We start from the raw sequence: 18,828 nt of genomic DNA on the forward strand, positions 1-18,828 counted from the left end.
TACCCCAGACGTTTCACTTGTCCTGGTTCAGTACACTGATAGCACGTTGACCCTGGTATACTGCATCATTCCAATTCATGCTACTCTTTGCATGCCTCTCACCCTCCTGTAAGTTCAGGCCCCAATTGCTCAAACTCTTTTTCACTCCATCCTCCCACCTCCAGTTTGGTCTCCCACTTCTTGTTGCCTCCACCTCTGATACATATATCCTCTTTCTCAGCTTTTCCTTACTCATTCTCTCCATGTATCCAAAGCATTTCAACATGCTTTCATCTGCTCTTTCTCAACTACACTATTTATTACCACACATCTCTTACCCTTTCATTACTTACCCAGTCAAACCACCTCACACCACATACTGTCCTCAAACATTTCCAAGACTTCTGCAGTCTCTCAATCAAATCAGCCACCAGTGCTGTATCATCAGTGAACAAAAACCGACTCACTTCCCAGGTCCTCTCATCCCAACAGATTGCATACTTGCCCCTCTTTGCAAAACTCCTGCATTTACCACCCTAACCACCCCATCCATAAACAAATTAAACAACCATGGGGACATCACACACCCCTGCTGCAGACTGACCTTCACTGGGAACCAATCACTCTCCTCTCCCAACTCATACATATGCCTTACACCATTGATAAAAACTTTTCACTGCTTCTCGCAGCCTTTCTCCCACACCATGTACTCTTAAGATCTTCCACAAAGCATTTCTATCAACCCTATCATATGCCTTCTCAAGATCCATAAATGCTACATACAGATCCATTTGTTTTTCTAAGTATTTCTGACACACATTCTTCAAAGCAAACACCTGATCCACACGTCCTCTGCCACTTCTGAAACCTTACAGCTCAGCCCCAATCTGATGCTATGTACATGTCTTCACCCTCTCAATCAATGCCCTCCCATACAATTTAATATCCCCTTTGCCTTTGTACAGTGGCAATATACATGCATTCTGCCAATCCTCAGCCACTTCACCATGATTCACACATACATTACCAATCAACAACACAGTCACCCCATTTCTTAATAAATTCAACTGCAGTACCCTCCAAACCTGCCACCTTTCTGGTTTTCATCTTCCGCAAGGCTTTCACCACCTCTCTTAACCAAACTATTCACCCTGACCCTCTCACTTCACACACCACATAACAATACATATATATTTGTACCATAAAAGATCAGTTTATTATAGGGCTATTGTATTTTTTGGTAAAAGAATATTTTCTAAATTGATGTACAAATATACAGTACAATAGTAATTCTTTAAAATGAGAAGGGACAGTATTTATGCTTATTACAGTGTATCATAGCATATTTTTTTTTATTAACAAGCAGCTTCTTTGTTGATAGCCACAAGAATGTAAGTGACCTTTTTTCGAGAATGTACCAAGCAAGGTGATATTGGTCGTAAGCCTCTATAAGAAGCGCGCGCTAATATTGAATAGTGGTGGCCTTCCACCCGAGCAGCTCCTTGTACCTATGGACACCAGAACAGCCTCCTGGACCTCTGGTGACCTGGATTCCAGGTGACCTAGACTTTCCACCCAACCTCTGGGATCCTGGACTCTGAGCTAGGTCAGTGACGTGGCCACCTTGGTTGTGTCCTGGACCCCTGGGTTGCTATATTCTTGGTCGTGGACCCCCCTAGTCTTACCTGATGTATCAGATTAATTTCCTGATGAAGTGCCTGACAACCCTGGTATACACCAACACTGTCTAATTCTACAGTAAAATTTCATTCAGTATCATCAAAAAATTTTACAATGATAATTGTAAAAATTTATTTTTTTATGTTACTGAATGAAATTTTACTGTAAAATTAGATACAGAGTTGGTGTATACCAGGGTTGTCAGGCACTTCATCAGGAAATTAATCTGATACATCAGGTAAGACTAGGGGGTCCAGGACCAAGAATATAGCAACTCAGAGGTCCAGGACACAACCAAGGTGGCCATGTCACTGACCTAGCTCAGAGTCCAGGATCCCAGAGGTTGGATGGAAAGTCCAGGTCACCAGAGGCACAGGAAGCTGCTCAGGTGGAAGGCCAACACTGGTGTAATCATCCACTTGACTACGACAAATTGCTGGAAATGTTTTATCAGTGGAAATGGTGTACAGCTTGTGCAGTTGTGTGCTGAAAAAGGACTGGTTATTGGGAATGTCTAGTTTAGAAAGAGGGATATACACAAGTGTACATATGTGATTAGGAAAGATGGTCAGGAATGACTGGATTATGCAGGGGGAAGGGTGTGATGTCCCCATGGGTGTTTATATATGAGTTGGTGTGACAAGAATATGTAAGAATCTAAGAGAGAAGGGCGAATATGAAGTCTGTAGGGGATGAGAGGACATGAAAAGTCAGTCAGTTATTGTTTGCTAGGATACAGCATTGATAGATTTGAGCGAGTACAGAATTTTGTGACTGAGTTTAGAAGAGTATTTGATAGATGGAGGCTAAGAGTAAGGGCCGATCACACCATAAGGGTCATCTCTATGGTTTTCATATGTAAATTATTATTGTGTTGACATCAATCACAATAGGCTATGGTCAAATGCACCATGTTGGCTGTGTACCAACTATATAAAAAAATTGTTAAAAACAATTTATTAGTAACACATTTTGAGGTATTTAATAATAAAATCCAATGATAAAAAGTTTAAATAGAACTCATTATAACAAAATACATGGTGCATTCTACGTCACCCATCAAAAGACGTACGAGCGCATCGGATTCAATGGGATCCGAGCCAAAGTAAAGAGATCCAATGTTGTTACATGGGATCGGATGCTGTTTCTTATACTTACATTATTTATACGAGTCAACAGGTTCAGGATCTGATCACTTGTGAGGTGGAGGAGAACCTGTCAAGACGTGGACCTCCTCCTCCGTAGTAGTAGTAGAAGTCGTGCTCGAGCCCACAAGCAGCCGGCGGTTCAAGGAGTCACAGTGACCTGCGGGGGAGGGAAACAAAGAGGTGTCAATTCTTCGTGAACCAGATTGACGTAAGTGATGTGTGTTGTCATGTCAATAATCTCGAGTATATACGAGGATGTTAAGTGGTGTGAGGGATCAGGTTGGGATCCAGCTTGGGGTCGACTCCTTGGTGTGGCTGGCTGGCCCGCCTCATCATCATCCTGGAACCCGAGATGATGATCATGTGTTGACATTTGTGTTGTGTGTAGCAATATATACAAACTAAGGCAACAACAACACTGCGGCAACACTCAACCTTGACCCCAGTGTGAAAACCACCAGCAATAATCACATGATTTACATTAACATTTTAACGTTAAAATGACGACATGGTAATTAAACACATTAACCTTAGATATTAACGTTAAAATGACATGGTAATTAAACACATTAACCTTAGATATTAACGTTAAAATGACATGGTAATTAAACACATTAACCTTAGATATTAACATTAAAATGACATGGTAATTAAACACATTAACCTTAGATATTACATGGTAATTAAACACATTAACCTTAGATATTAACGTTAAAATGACATGGTAATTAAACACATTAACCTTAGATATTAACGTTAAAATGACATGGTAATTAAACACATTAACCTTAGATATTAACGTTAAAATGACATGGTAATTAAACACATTAACCTTAGATATTAACGTTAAAATGACATGGTAATTAAACACATTAACCTTAGATATTAACTTGTTCATCATTAACCGTCATGGCTGTGTTAACGTAAGTACAATTATTGCTCACAGCCACTGGCTTTATTCCCTCATCACCGCACTATTATATCATTGCATTTTGCTGGTAATTCTGGTCATTAGGTCATTATCGACGGCAAGATGAAGATAGGAAAGGATTGGGTGTGTTATTTTGTAATAGTAATAACGTAAATAATATGACATTTTGGCCGTGGTCGGAAACAAGATGGCGTCCGGCCATCAAGCCTTATCTTAGCTTTAGTGGTCGAAATGACCCATTTTATCCTCGTTAGGATAACAACTGTCTTGAGCCATGGCCGAACATGAGGTGTAGTGTGAATATCAAGTGGAAAATAAACTTGGCGCTTCGTTTTAGCAGCAGACCAACAACAACCTCCAACGAAACTACCAAACGATCATTACGATGGTTCACACATACACACCAGAGCCTCTCCAATGTCCTCAAACTTGATTTAAATGAACTCATACTCATAACCGGGATCACATATGTATGTATGTATATATATATATATATATATATATATATATATATATATATATATATATATACACGTGTGTGTGTGTGCCACTTCCCGCATGGGTTAACAGAAGGACCGTAGGTCAAGCCAGCCATATCTCTGCTAATTACCGTAAAAATGACACTTTATGACACTCCACTTTGACCCTTATGCATAACATTACAACTGGTCAACAAATTTCTCGAACAATTTGCATATACTAACCTTAAAATAAGGGTTTGATGGAGGGTGTGTCACGCGTAGGTCCTCCCCGTCAGCGGCTCCTACCTGCAAATGGCCATCTTGGCTCATGGAATTTATACCGTCCCTGGAAACTCTGGCACGACCTGGCCACGGCGTCAAATTGCTAGCTGGTAACTCAACATCACGAGGAAATACAGGAATTATCTGTTTTCTAACCTCCTGATGGTGTTGAGAGTCCTTAATTAGATGCCAGGCGTGGAATTAAGATGGTTTTCAATGTCTTTGATGGTTATATAACTGTAAATGATATCAAGATGACGATTTAATGAAGTGTTGTGATAGTACCATATCCAAAACATAGGTGGCAGTTTTAGTACCATATCCAAAACATAGATGGCAGTGTTTCATACTTTCTCTTCTTACTTGTGTGAAGCAGTGAAGTTCGAACCTGTCTCATAAAGTATGAAATAACGTACAGAACTTGGATTTTTATACCAGAAATTACGTTTTAAAGAGGAAGGTAACTCAATAGTACAATTCTGAAGCTTTTATAGTTATTTTTAAGACGTCTTTTGTAGTACAGCAGTGGAAAATACGGGACTCGCCTGAACGAAGCTGTTCCGATTCAACTGACTCAATGAGGCTTCGAAACACAGCCAAAACGCAGTTAGTACATCAGTCCAAACTCCCTTAAGAAAGTTCCTTATGAGAAATGATGACCAGAAATAAGGGTGAGCCACTAAAAGTTAAAAAGTGGCACTGATGTATACTAGTTATGGAGACTATTTCCGTGGACATATCTTTATTTTGGGGGAGGTGGTTGCAGAAGGGAGTCATAGGGCGTCATAGATAGATAGATAGATAGATAGATAGTGGCTTTGAAAATTATTTACTTAGACACTTTTTCTTGCCAAGAAGGAAAACGAATCATAAGATCACTAAAAGAAAACTTAACTTTCAATCATTAACTCAGTTATTTGTGGTGGTTGGAATTTTTTTTTCTTTCTTTTAGATAATTAATGTATTTAGTAGCTCTGGTGTTATTTGTGAGTTTATTGATAATTGTATTGTGAAGTGTGTTGAACTTAGGTTGTACACTTCAGGGCCTTATGTGCCGACCCTTGATTTAGTGCCATGATCTAGCTGCTGACCTAGGCCCTTAGAACTGGGTCAGCCTCAGTCTGGGGTCAGACACCAGAGGGGTTGGATGGTTGTAACTGTCTGTCCACTCACCTTATATAGGCTTTTGTAAACTACTTATAAAATGACCAAAACAAAATGCTTTTTTTTTTTTTCATTACAGATCATTAAATTTAATGGCTCTTTTAAAGTTATTTAAGTGTGGATCTTAGATCTTTTAGATAATCAGTTTTAAGCGTTTTTTTTTAGTTTATATCCTGATTTTTGATATATTGATTTTAGCCAGATAGACAAGATAATGGCTTTTATCAGGGAGTCTTATTTCTATAAATGAAACATACACTTCCGTAAACAAATATTTATTGCATTACATTACATCAGTGACATAGGAAGATGGTGAAAAGGACATGTTTGCAACCTTGCTCACTAGTCCAAGTTACTAAAACAATGGAGATACAAAGGGTTGAATAATTGTCGATCTTTGTTTATATCGTATACTTTATTATTTTAAGTATGAATACATACATGTATACATTACCTATATTACATATACACTCATATTATTATAATCGCTGTTTACCTCATCAGGGAAGAAGTGCCAGGAAACAGACGAAGAAAGGCTCATCCACTCTTATACAGATATATACATTGAAATGTATATGTATGTGTATGTGGTGCATTTATGTGTATGTGGGTGGGTTGGACTTCTCGTCTGTTTCCTTACGCTACCTCACTAACGCAGGAGACTGCGATTAAGTATAATAAACATGTTTGTATTTTGCATAATACATATCAAAGTTTTTACTTTTTTTTCAGATTCCTGGTTGATGCCTCAGGGATGGAGAAGCCTCAAAAGCAGTTAAGAATTTGCTTAGTGAGGCAAACATGGCTGGGACGACAAGGAACACTTGTTCACCTGAAAACTTTTAGGCCCCGTTGTTGTGGGGGTGTGTACGAGGGGATGGATGTCAGAAGATACCAGCTTGACTGTGCAGGAAGACAGGTGGTCACAGATTGAAAAATAGATCAGAGATTTAGCGGGAAATAGAAAGTACTACAGCAAGGAACATGGCTCTGTATCACGCCGGAACTGAGTGATGATGATGACCTTACGTTATATTGCAACTGGAAAAGATCACGTTGTGGACCAACACAATCTACTGTAAGTAGGGTTATTGCACAGACAGATGGTAGACGAAACATAATTTATGCAGATTAGGGTCTTCCCTGGTGGTGTGGGTGTTGTAGATCTTATTGGTGATAGTAATTACTGTTGCAAGTGTTGGCCTTTGATGCTTTACCTAAGACCTGAAGATGGTTCTCAGACAGCTTGTAATGGGTAACGTTAAACGTTTTCTTGCATGTTTACTTGTGACAAAATGTCAATATTATTTACATATCTACATAGGCTGTAGAAGAAACAGGTTTCATGTCTTTTAAGTGTTTCCATAATCCAAAATTGACCTAACCTAACCCAGTGTGCAAAAGATTTCTAGATTATGAGAAAACAAGCTAGATGATTAGCCTGGGACTAACGTCCAAACTCAGATTTGTACTTAATAAGATTCATGTATTACAGGACACAAGAAGAAAACTAGATGTACTGTGGAAAGGGGGATTGGACAGCTGAAACGAAGGTGGCACGTTTTGCATGGAGAAGTGACTCGGGGTCAAGACAGAACAAATCTATCATATAATCATGGCGTGTGTTGTTCTCCATAATATATGCAAAGAAGTGAATTTACACCTTCGAGATGAAGGCAACCTCGACATTTTTCTTGGATATAATTTGGATGCAGCAGCACACTCAAATCACTTAAACCCAGGAGATGCACCTCTAGGTTTGTGTTGCAGAGACTACTTTGCTAATTTACACTTCATGGCAGAACAGCGATTCAGTATCATGCACACTTTTTCAAACTGAAAACTTAGTGGAGAATGGACATTGTTGGCGGATAAAAAGATGTTTTGGAAGGAGGTACATAAAGTGTACAAGAGAACAAAATGGGAACATCAGTGAAGGGGGCTAAATGGGGAGGTAACAAGTAGTGGAAGTGAGGAGATAAGAGTGAGTATTTTGAAGGTTTGCTGAATGTGTTTGATGATAGAGTGGCAGATAAAGGGTGCTTTGCAAGATGGTGTGCGAAGTGAGAGGGTCAGGGAGAATGGTTTGGTGAATAGAGAAGAGGTAGTTAAAGCTTTGTAGGAGTTGAAAGCCAGCAATTCGGTGGGATTGGATGGTATTGCAGTGGCATTTATTGAAAAAGGGGGTGACTGTGTTGTTGACTGGTTGGTAAGGATATTCAATGTATGTATGGTGAAAACCCTGCGGATTGGGAGAATGCATGCATAGTGCCATTATACAAAGGCGATAAAGGCGAGTGTTCAAGTTACAGAGGTATAAGTTTGTCGAGTATTCCTGGGAAATTATATGGGAGGGTATTGATTGAGAGGGTAAAGGAATGTACGGAGCATCAGATTTCAGAAGTGGTAGAGGATGTGTGGATCAGGTGTTTGCTTTGAAGAATGTATATGAGAAATACTTAGAAAAGCAGAGGGATTTGTATGTAGCATTTATGGATCTGGAGAAGGCATATGATAAGAGTTGATAGAGATACTCTGTAGAAGGTATTAAGAATATATGGTGTGGGAGGCAAGTTGTTAGAAGCAATGAAAAGTTTTCATCAAGGATATAAGGCATGTGTAATAGTAGGAAGAGAGGAAAGTGATTGGTTCCCAGTGAATGTAGGTTTGCGGCAGGGGTGTGTGATGTCTCCATGGTTGTTTAATTTGTTTATGGATGGGGTTGTTAGGGAGGAGAATGGAAGAGTTTTGGAGAGGGGCAATTATGCAGTCTGTTGTGGATGAGAGGGCTTGGGAAGCAAGTCAGTTGTCGTTTGCTGATGATACAGGGCTGGTTGCTGATTCGGGTGAGAAACTGCTGAAGTTGGTGACCGAGCTTCCTAAAGTGTGTGAAAGAAGAAAGCAGAGTAAATGTGAATAAAAGCAAGGTTATTGCATTCAGTAGGTTTGAGGGATTGGTGATTTTTGTTAACTATCATTTTTTTTTTGGATGGGTTTTAAGGTGTCGAATTCTTTAGTAGTTATGGAGAGAATGAGCGAGGAAAAATTGGCAAAGAGGATATGTGTGTCATTGGTGGAGGGAACAAGAAGTGGGAGACCAAATTGGAGGTGGAAGGATGAAGTGAAAAAGATTTTGAGTGATTTGGGCCTGATCATACAGGAGGGTTAAAGGCGTGCAAGAAATAGTGAATTGGAATGATGTGGTATACTGGGGTCGATGTGCTGTCAATGGATTGAACCAGGGCATGTGAAGTGTCTGGGGTAAACCATGGAAAGTTTTGTGGGGCCTGGATGTGAAAAGGGAGCTGTGGTTTTGGTGCATTACACATGACAGCTAGAGACCAAGTGTGAACGAATGTGGCCTTTGTTGTCTTTTCCTGATGCTACAGCATGGGGAGATTGTGGGGTGCTATTTCATGTGTGGCAGGGTGGCGATGAAAGTGGATGAAGGCAGCAAGTATGAATATGTACATGTGTATATATGTATATGTCTGTGTATGTATACGTTGAAATGTATAGGTATGTATGTGTGCATGTGTGGGCATTTATGTATGTCTGTGTGGGTGGGTTGGGCCATTCATTTGTCTTTTTCCTTGCGCTACCTCACTAACGCGGGAGACAGCAACTAAGTATAATAAATCATTATACGGTATACATTCCTTATTTGACAAAAGACATCACACAAACTCCAAAGATGTTTCATAACCATATCATACCTTTGTCACAACAATCTGTGGATTGTTATAAATTATTTCTACCTGGGAAATCAAACACTCAGTTCTGTAAACATTTTTTTTCCAGTAAAGAAATACATTAACTTGTCCATACACTATGATTTGGAGATAAGAGTATCAGCAAATTATAAGTGAATCTGAGATGTGTTAAAAAGTTGTTTCAAAGAAATAATAGACAAATTATTGGTTAGGAATTTTAACTGCAAGTAGATTGCACTTTTGTTTTGCAGTTCTCTAATTTTTAGGTATATTTTTTTTGATAGATTGTCCCAAGTCTGTAGACGTACGCCTATGCATCAGCATTGAACCTGAAGGCAGGGATTCATGCGAGGACTGAGGTGGAGGTATCATCATGGTGCGCAGCCTGTGGATGAGAAAGGAATCAAGTTAACTGTAAAATGTAAGTTTAAAACTTTGGCTGTAATATGAACTAAATTGTAACCTCATTTGATTTACTAAACTTTAATACTTTTCTATAATACTATAAAAAGCCCTCTTGACTTAAGCCAAGTCATATGGGAAGAAATTATAAGTACATACAAATTTCAGCGCCACAAATGGTTACTTCTGGTGAACAAAGAAAATATTATACAAATTGCTAAACTAGTGGTATCCTCACACGAATCATTAGTCACAGAATCGTAGCTGAAATTCCTGTGATGCTTGGGCTGTCAGCACCAAGAATACCTGCTACTGCATGTGACAGGATCAAGCAGAGGCTTATCATGTAGTGGACCACCACCTGTAAAAATACATACAGCAATTAAGACAAATTCACAAGCATTGTATGGCAATAACTTAGCCTATGCAAGTCTTTTCATACAACTTAGCTATGCCTAACCTATTTCACATTGAGACTATGAAACTTGTCTTATTTCCATTTTTGCTCCATAAAGAGCGACCTACTGGTCCTCCACTCTGGAAAGTGTTATCTGTTAGCCTCTTACAAAATGGGTATAGTTTCATAAGTTACTTATCTGTTTTACAGAAGAGCCTCTTATGAGTAGCAATCTTATTCTTTCCTGAGGATATAATGTGATACCTCTTCTGAACCTGTTGTTCCACAGTTCTTGAAAAGCAGGGGAAAGCTGCATTTATCTGCTGTTTAATGCTCGATCATGTTTCCACTTTTGTTCTAGAATTAACCCCATCAGAGAATCCCCTGGTGACCTTCACCACTACCACCATTACCCCTACTGTGTCTCCAATGCTATCACCAACATTGTTGTCTCCACCCACTGAACCCTACTGTCCTAAGATGGCGGAGATTTATGTGTATCAAACTTCAATAAGATCCTGGTGTCAAAATACCCCAGTGTGGCCCTAAATCTGGAGGCATATCCCTTGTGGAGTGAAGCGATGGTGGAGGGTGGTCACCTTGGTGAAGGAGGGAGGGAGGGTGGCATTGGTGGAGGGTGGAGACCTTGGTGAAGGAGGGAGGGAGGGTGGCATTGGTGGAGGGTGGAGACCTTGGTGAAGGAATGAGAGAGGGAGGGAGAGGGCAATGTGAGGAAGTGCTGGAGGATGGCATCTCAGGAAAAATGGGTATGTTTGAAGGAAAAGTGGTTCCAACAATGTTATATGGTTGCGAGGCGTGGGCTATAGGTTGAGTTGTGCGGAGGAGGGTGGATGTGTTGGAAATGAAATGTTTGAGGACAATATGTGTTGTGAGGTGGCTTGATGGAGGATGGCATTGGTGGAATGACTTGGTATACCAGGGTCGACATGCAGTCAATGGATTGAACCTGGGCATGTAGTTAGGAATTAGTTTCATTAAAGGAGAGACTAAGGTAAATTTACTGGTACTGACATTTTTCTATTTTTCCAGAACATTCAACTTACCTCAGGATGGTGATATTCATATACATACAACTTGGCTTCAGCACTGGAAACAAGGAGCAAATAAAGGCTGTTATCCACACTGAAGCACTGCCTGGTCAACCACTCCATAAGCAGTCAAATGTTGGAACATTTCAAAATTCTTCGTCACTTTATTGTATCGGTATACCTGAAAATTGGAATTTTTAAGTATTCACATATTGCAATGGTTTTCAACTTTCACCCACATACAGATTCCCTTACATCATTTTGTAAAATGCAAAAAAACCTCTGGTCAGTAAGGATGGATGATGAATTTGGCCATCTTTTTTAATATAAAAGTCATAGGAAAAAATAAGGCAAAATTCTTCAGTAACCAATACAATACTGTCAATAGGTTTCTAAGTAGGCAACAATGTGTTTTGTAAATATCCGCAACTAAATTTTATAAATGGAACCAACATTCTTGAACAAAACTAAAGTATTTTTTGTAACAAGCTTTTTTTTTTATGAACTTAATCTCTGCCCAGCTGAGAGCTTTTAAGGCCTCAAAGGCTAAGCAATTCCTACATGTCTCAAGGGAAGGTTTTCTAATCAGGAGCAAAGTCCTACACAAGATACTATATTTGCACCATGATTGCAACTTTATGTACCCTTGTTTTCCCACACATATCCACGCAAGTTTTTGCTAAACTTTAGTAAGGAAACAATGTACAATCACAGCATAAATTGCTTTTACCCTGGGTGCAGTTGATATCAAATTGAATTCAACCTCTGCTCTCCTCTCAGTAGGGTTAAGTGGTCATTCATTATGGCAAGAGACTGGTATAGTGTCACTGATGGCTCCACAGATTCCCATACGAGGAAAGCAATACGAGACTAGTTGCAAAGGCTTTCTTCAGGATTTTTCTCCAGTTTGTCATATTGACACCTTAGAATTAAAAGTAATTTACAGTCTGATTGTACAATTTAACTAGTATAAAGGCATACTTGTCCAAATAAGAGGCAAGTGCAAAGAATTTAATATCCTTTGTCATAAAGTATGTTAAAATATGCTTTAGATATTCATTACCACATGAAAATAAATTGGTGACTGACTTCAGAATTTCATTTGTATGCCCTAACACTACTAGGAATAAAGAAAGAACTTACCAAGACTCCTGCTGTGTACTTTACATTGTCTTCAAAGTGGGGATGGTCTGCAACCTTAAGCTGAGCTAACGTACAGAAACTTTCCTTGATTGGAAGGTTGGATGTCATGAACATCCCAGAGGTGGTGTGGTCTGCCACATATTCTGCCACTACAGTAAACTGTGAAGAAGAGTATGCATACATGACATACACAATATGAAAAAAATATATATCGTTTATGTACACAATTTCTCCACACTCTGAGGCAGCATCAGGAGCAGAGGAAAAATGGCCCCATTTGCTCACATACACTAACTCTCATGCATAATGCACAGAAACTACATGTCCTTATTCACAGTTTCTCCTAACAGCTTCACATGCCCTGATCCAGCCTGTTGACTGCATGTCCATCTCTTACATCTCGCTCCATCCTTCCAACTTGTCCTTGTTCTTGCTCTTCCTCCCTCCATTTCCATATATGTACATATATGAATATGTACATATATGTACGTCTGTGTATGTATATGTTGAAATGTACATGTATGTATATGTGCGTGTATGGGCGTTCATGTATTACATGTGTACGAGGGTGGGTTGGACTTCCTCGTCTGTTTCCTTGCACTACCTCGCTAATGCGGGAGACAGCAACAAAGTATGATTAAAAAAAATAAATATTTTATATATTTATTAAGCTTTATCGCTGTCTCCCGCGTTAGCGAGGTAGCACAAGGAAACGGACAAAAGAATGGCCCAACCCACCCACATACACATGCATATACATAAATGCCCACACACGCACATATACATACCTATACATTTCAACGTATATAAACATATACATACATACACATGTACATATTCATACTTGCTGCCTTCATCCATTCCCACTGCCACCCCACCACACATGAAACAACACCTCCTTCCCATGCACATGTGCGAGGTAGCGCTAGGAAAAGACAACAAAGGCCACATTCGTTCACACTCAGGTCTGCTAGCTGTCATGTGTAATGCACCAAAACTACAGCTCCCTTTGCACATCCAAGCCCCACTAAACTTTCCATGGTTTACCCCAGACACTTCACATGACCTGGTTCAATATATAATACGGTGGTCTCGGTGCATTACATATGACAGCTACCTCACCTGGCACCACCACTCCTTCTCTGTCACTTAACACACATGCCTTACTCATTTGATACAAAATCTAAGCTAGTTTTTGTAGCTTTCCTCCAACACCATACATTCAGAGCATACACAAAGCATGTCAACCACATCATATATTTTCTCCTGATCTATAAATTCCACACACAAAGTGTTTTCTTTAAGTATATCAAAGATTCTTCAAAGCAAGCACCTGATCGAAACAGTGTCTCCCACTTCTGAGGCCACTTTGTTCCTCCACAATCTGATGCTCTGTGCGTGCTACCCTATATCACAAGTCTCATACAACTTTCCAGGTATCCTAAACAAACTTCCTCTTTTCTAGTTCAAATATTCACTTTCTGTTCCCCTTGCATTTATACAATGGCACTGAACAAGCATTCCACCAGTCCTCAGGTACCTGACCTTCAATTATACATACTAACAAAAACACTTAACCTTACCGATTCTGGGAAACTGTTCCAGGCAAAGACCTCTGATGTTACAGTGTGTGGGTCAGGAAAGTCTTCAGGATCATAGTCATTAGCCACCAACATGAACCAAGTGTCATCAACCTAAAATTTACATCAAATTGTAGTACTGTAATAATGAAAGATATTGTGCAAGAAAAACAATGAGAGCAGCAAATGTTCATTCTGAAATTTACATCTTTACTATTGATTTATAATTAGTAGTTGCCTTGTATGATACAGGAGAGACACTGGCAGTATTTTCAATCCTGTTTTCCCCTTACCTAGTATATTCATTACAACCAAAATCTGCTGAAAAATATTTTCCCTTTAATACACTTTTATCTCTTAAGTAGCCCAGCCATGGAAATTTTGGGTGGTGCCAAGGAATGTGGCAAGAAAAGATACACAGAAAAAGGAAAATGAGCAAACTGTCTATATTTATTGCTGTACACACACTCAAATTTGGTGCACTAAGTTTGCCTATCAAGTTTGTTGAATTTTGCCAACTCTTTGTCCCTTCTCTGTCACCACCAATTGATTATTGAGAGAGAACTATTCTCAATGCTAACAGTTCAACTTTCATATTATAATTAGTGCACCAAAGACGTGCTAATTAGCCACTGAATGATGTGGGGCGTATAGCAGGGCACCCTTCTATCAGCACCTTGACTAGGTGGCAGGTCAAGGCAAATGACCTCACCTAACCTACCAATTCCTGGATAAATGACCTTTATGGCCCAAACTATGGTTGCACATACACTTTTGCTGTCGGAAGACCTGTTAGTTTGCACTGCATATCAAATTTGCATAACATTTTCATTTAACCTATAAAGGACCCCAACCAAACTAGTATGTTATGATGCCATACTAGTAGGGATTACTTTTATTAACATTCACTCAACTTTCTCCTATCACATACTTTTAAAAACTCGTCACCAACTTCTGCAGTTTCTCACTTGAATCTGCCACCAGTACTGTATCATCATTAAACACACTCGCTTCCCAGGCCCTTTCATCCCCACAGGCTGCATACTCACCCCTCTCTCAAAGACTTGCATTTACGTTCCTTATCATCCCATCTAGACATATTGAGTGTCATCATGTGTGTACAACTATAACCAATGAAGCTTCTAGCATCAAGTAAGGTAATCCTTGCACTGATCCTATTCTACCACCTTGCCTAGGCAACTCGCCCCCATCCCAAGCTCGCCTTCATTTAACATTGATATCACTTTTATGGTTAGAAAATAAAATATTAGGAAATAGTGGAACTTTCCTCCGGAAAAATTAAGAGGTTCCTTATCCCATTCCTATGCCCAACTAGATCAAAACAAGACCATTATGTAGCAGAAAACCTACCACTAGTTAGCACTCCAGAGATCGTTCCTGCTATGGGACTGCCACGGGTGGTGAAGACATCCACTTCCATGTAGTTTGCACGCCAACTTTCCTGTACATTCTGATCTACACCATCTAGTAGGAACTTCCGAGTTATGCTGTCTAGCGAGTGGCCATTCACCTGCAAAGTGAAATGCTTAACCAAAATCAACCACGTACTATTGATTATATTCCTTGACCACAATATGTCAGAACCACTAAACTCCATTTCCTCTACTATTACAATTATTAACACTGAACACCACTAATCTACAGATATGCCTGCTAGTTTGTCTAAAATTATGAAGGCCAACACGACAGTTTTTGGTTCCCAGTTATATGTATTAAATCATGAGCATACAGCCTTGGTTTGCTCACATACATCGACTTAAAGTGCAGGAATATACGAGTTAGCCAACTGTGCACCTGATCCATTCAATAAACAGGAAACCAAATATAGACATCCTATGTATATAACAGATGTTTAGTAGCCAGTATAAAGCAGTATTAGCCATATAAAGGACACCAGTTTCATACTGGTTTGCAATGCAAGAAGTATGCCTACTTGAATCCACATTTACAAAGTGACATCCCCTCAAATTCTCAAAAAAATTTCCATTGGTTTAATAATCTTTTTAACATCCCTTTCCAGAATCAGAACTTTGAAGTGTTTTATATCTCAAGTGGTATGATGCAACTCACTCACCTTATGTAAAGTCAGTTCATCAAAATGGGCATTATCAACAGTGAGGGATGCAGCACTTATAAATGCAGTGATAGCTTGCTGGCCGGAGTGGTACAACACTGTAGGAAGGGCATCCTTCAGAAGCTGTACTTCTGTCTGCAAGTATCACCAAGTGGTTAATCAACCAAGTCACTAGATGGTAAAGCAAATGTAAAACCAGTATCCTGTCATAAAAGGGAATTCTCATGTACGATCAGTAAGGTTTTGACTTTTTTGAAGTATAACCATTATTTGATTATGAGCATTATCAGACTTGCCACTCCCTCATCCCATTTTTTGTGGAAATAACCAAGAGAACATTCATTTTAAATACCTGAAGCTCGCTTACAGCTGCAACATATTCCTCCAAGGATTGATTGGCTGAGCTCCCTTCTAAGGGGTTCCTGATGTTAACAGTCTGATCAATGGTAGTTGTTCCACTCACTCTTAGTTCTGGGAAGATGACCGGCCCACTCCATACCTTTCAAAAGACCAGTTCACGCTTTTTTCATATCCAACTGCCTCTCCTACCTTACCAAGTCAGCATCATTAAAAATCAACCTCATTTACACATTTTGGTAATAGCCAAGCAACAGAATAAGTGACACTTGTAGATCCAGCAGTGATGTGCAGGCTGTAAGTGTGTTTAAATAGTTATATGTTACAGGCATGAAGTTGTCTTGGGATAAGACCTGGGATGATGACTGTGAAAAAGAACTTAAAGTAACTGGAGTCTTGATATCGCAAGTGATGGACAAGTACCGAGAGTGGCAGGGAGGGTAACAATGGAAGAAGTAGAGTGAAGACTAGAGGTCAGTTGTGCAAAAAAATGAAATGTTATGATGGAGCAGAGGGCACTGAAAGAGAAGAGAGCAATGATATTGTGGTGGTGTGTTGGAATTGAAGGACTCTCTAAATTGCTGGTAGTACAAGAATGAAAGTTTTTATGTGCCCTAATGGCATCAGTCACAACACACGAGTCCTTGTTCAATTGGGTGTAGCCTTAATCAAATGAGGTTTTGAGCGGGTTTGGTCCAACTCTAGGTGGTTACCTCTCAAACATGCAAGAGTGTAGGACACTGATATGAAGAGATTGCCAAGTGCTGACAATTGCTGTTTATTGTAATTCAACTCCAAGACAAGTGCAGATTATGGCTCAGACACATAGAGGTGAGGTCACTGACAAGCATGGGAACTAATGGGAAAGAGCCTTACAAAGCTCCACTTTTACTGAATAACAGGCCAGTGAAAAAAGAAAGTTGGGAGGATATGTTATCCAAGTCTAAATGAATAACAGGCCAGTGAAAAAAGAAAGTTGCGAGGATATTGTTATCCAAGTCTAAATGACTTTTTGAAGAATGAAAATGCAGAGGATGGACAAGACATTATATCCAAGGGCAAGGTTGTTTACAACCACAGAAGGTACTGGGAAAAAGACTTGCAATGCTCTTTTGCAATCCCATTAGGTAAAATGTCTAATGAAAAAAAATTAGTTTATGGAAACAATTGTAGTGATGTGAAAGCATGGAAGAATCAAGACGCACTAGAGCACAGGTTTAAGAGAAGTGTTCTACCCCCTTTTGCTGAGGATAGTATAAACTCCATTATATAAAAAATAGCTTTTATAAACCTCAATCACAAGTAAACTACTGGCATTCTGTCCAGAAACATGCATCTCTCCTTGTCATATACAACACTTGACGCATAGATCATTATTCGTAACCGATTTTCCTGCGGAGCACCATTCAATAGCCTTGACTTTTGGCAAATTGGCAGAAGCAACAGATGGTAGCAGTATGTAGGAACATTTAGGCTGGAGCATTAGGTAATAGTAATAATAAGGAACATTAGGTAGAAGCACTCTACGTGGCCTGTTAAGGGTGAAGCAATAGGGGCTATGAAGTGGCACTGGAGTTCCCTAGATATGGAGAGACTACTGCCATGGACACCCATTTAAGGGAGTTCCACTTTACATTTAAAAGGCCAAGCGAGTGCTTTGACAGTTGCTGAAAGAGGAGTGGTAATTGGGAATACTGGATTCAATAAGCTGCACATGGGCAAGAGTATACATGTGAAGGACTGAGCATTAACATGCATAACTGGCCTGTTGCAATTCACTGGCTTGCACAGAAAAGGTTGTTATAAGCATGTTAAAGGGAGTGACATGTGGAATGCCATTTTTTGGTGAAGTAATGTGTGAAAGTCTGTAATGAACAAATGAAGAAAAAAGTCTAAAATAAAGTAGCAAGAGAAAGAGGGTTTAGAAAAGTGGCTTGTTGTGCTGCAATACCTAGAGAAATTAAAAAATGGCACACACATAAGCTAAATAAAACCAGGGCATTGAAAGGTTTAAATACTTACATAGACAAATGATGTGTATGGCATGTGAAAGATGGGATAAAGAAGTGATACTCCTGATCCTACCCACCTAGGTATCATGAACAAATGAAGAAAAAAGTCTAAAATAAAGTAGCAAGAGAAAGAGGGTTTAGAAAAGTGGCTTGTTGTGTTGCAATACCTAGAGAAATTAAAAAATGGCACACACACAAGCTAAATAAAACCAGGGCACTGAAAGGTTTAAATACTTTTTTTTTTTGCTTTGTCGCTGTCTCCCGCGTTTGTGAGGTAGCGCAAGGAAACAGACGAAAGAAATGGCCCAACCCACCCCCATACACATGTATATACATACGTCCACACATGCAAATATACATACCTACACAGCTTTCAATGGTTTACCCCAGACGCTTCACATGCCCTGATTCAATCCACTAACAGCACGTCAACCC

The 18,828-nt window shown here is 39.5% G+C and overlaps 2 protein-coding genes across 30 annotated transcripts in view; both read left to right on the forward strand.

Annotated features, from left to right (window-relative positions):
- Positions 1–12,295, forward strand: part of LOC139762982 (negative elongation factor D-like) — a 303,098-nt gene extending 290,803 nt beyond the window's left edge. For 22 of the 23 annotated variants that reach the window (XM_071688451.1, XM_071688450.1, XM_071688452.1 and 19 more), the window contains 5 exons: positions 2,839–3,015; positions 6,378–6,723; positions 7,141–7,402; positions 9,643–9,779; positions 11,208–12,295. The gene's annotated coding sequence lies outside the window, so the exon portion shown is untranslated. Of the gene's footprint in view, positions 1–2,831; positions 3,016–6,377; positions 6,724–7,140; positions 7,403–9,642; positions 9,780–11,207 lie in introns of all 23 variants that reach the window. The other variant, XM_071688440.1, reaches the window with a different exon arrangement.
- Positions 1–18,828, forward strand: part of LOC139762983 (negative elongation factor D-like) — a 275,049-nt gene that overhangs the window by 84,614 nt on the left and 171,607 nt on the right. The gene's annotated exons all lie outside the window — the stretch shown is intronic.

The sequence above is a fragment of the Panulirus ornatus genome, chromosome 45, assembly GCF_036320965.1.
Source record: "Panulirus ornatus isolate Po-2019 chromosome 45, ASM3632096v1, whole genome shotgun sequence".
NCBI lineage: Eukaryota > Metazoa > Arthropoda > Malacostraca > Decapoda > Palinuridae > Panulirus > Panulirus ornatus.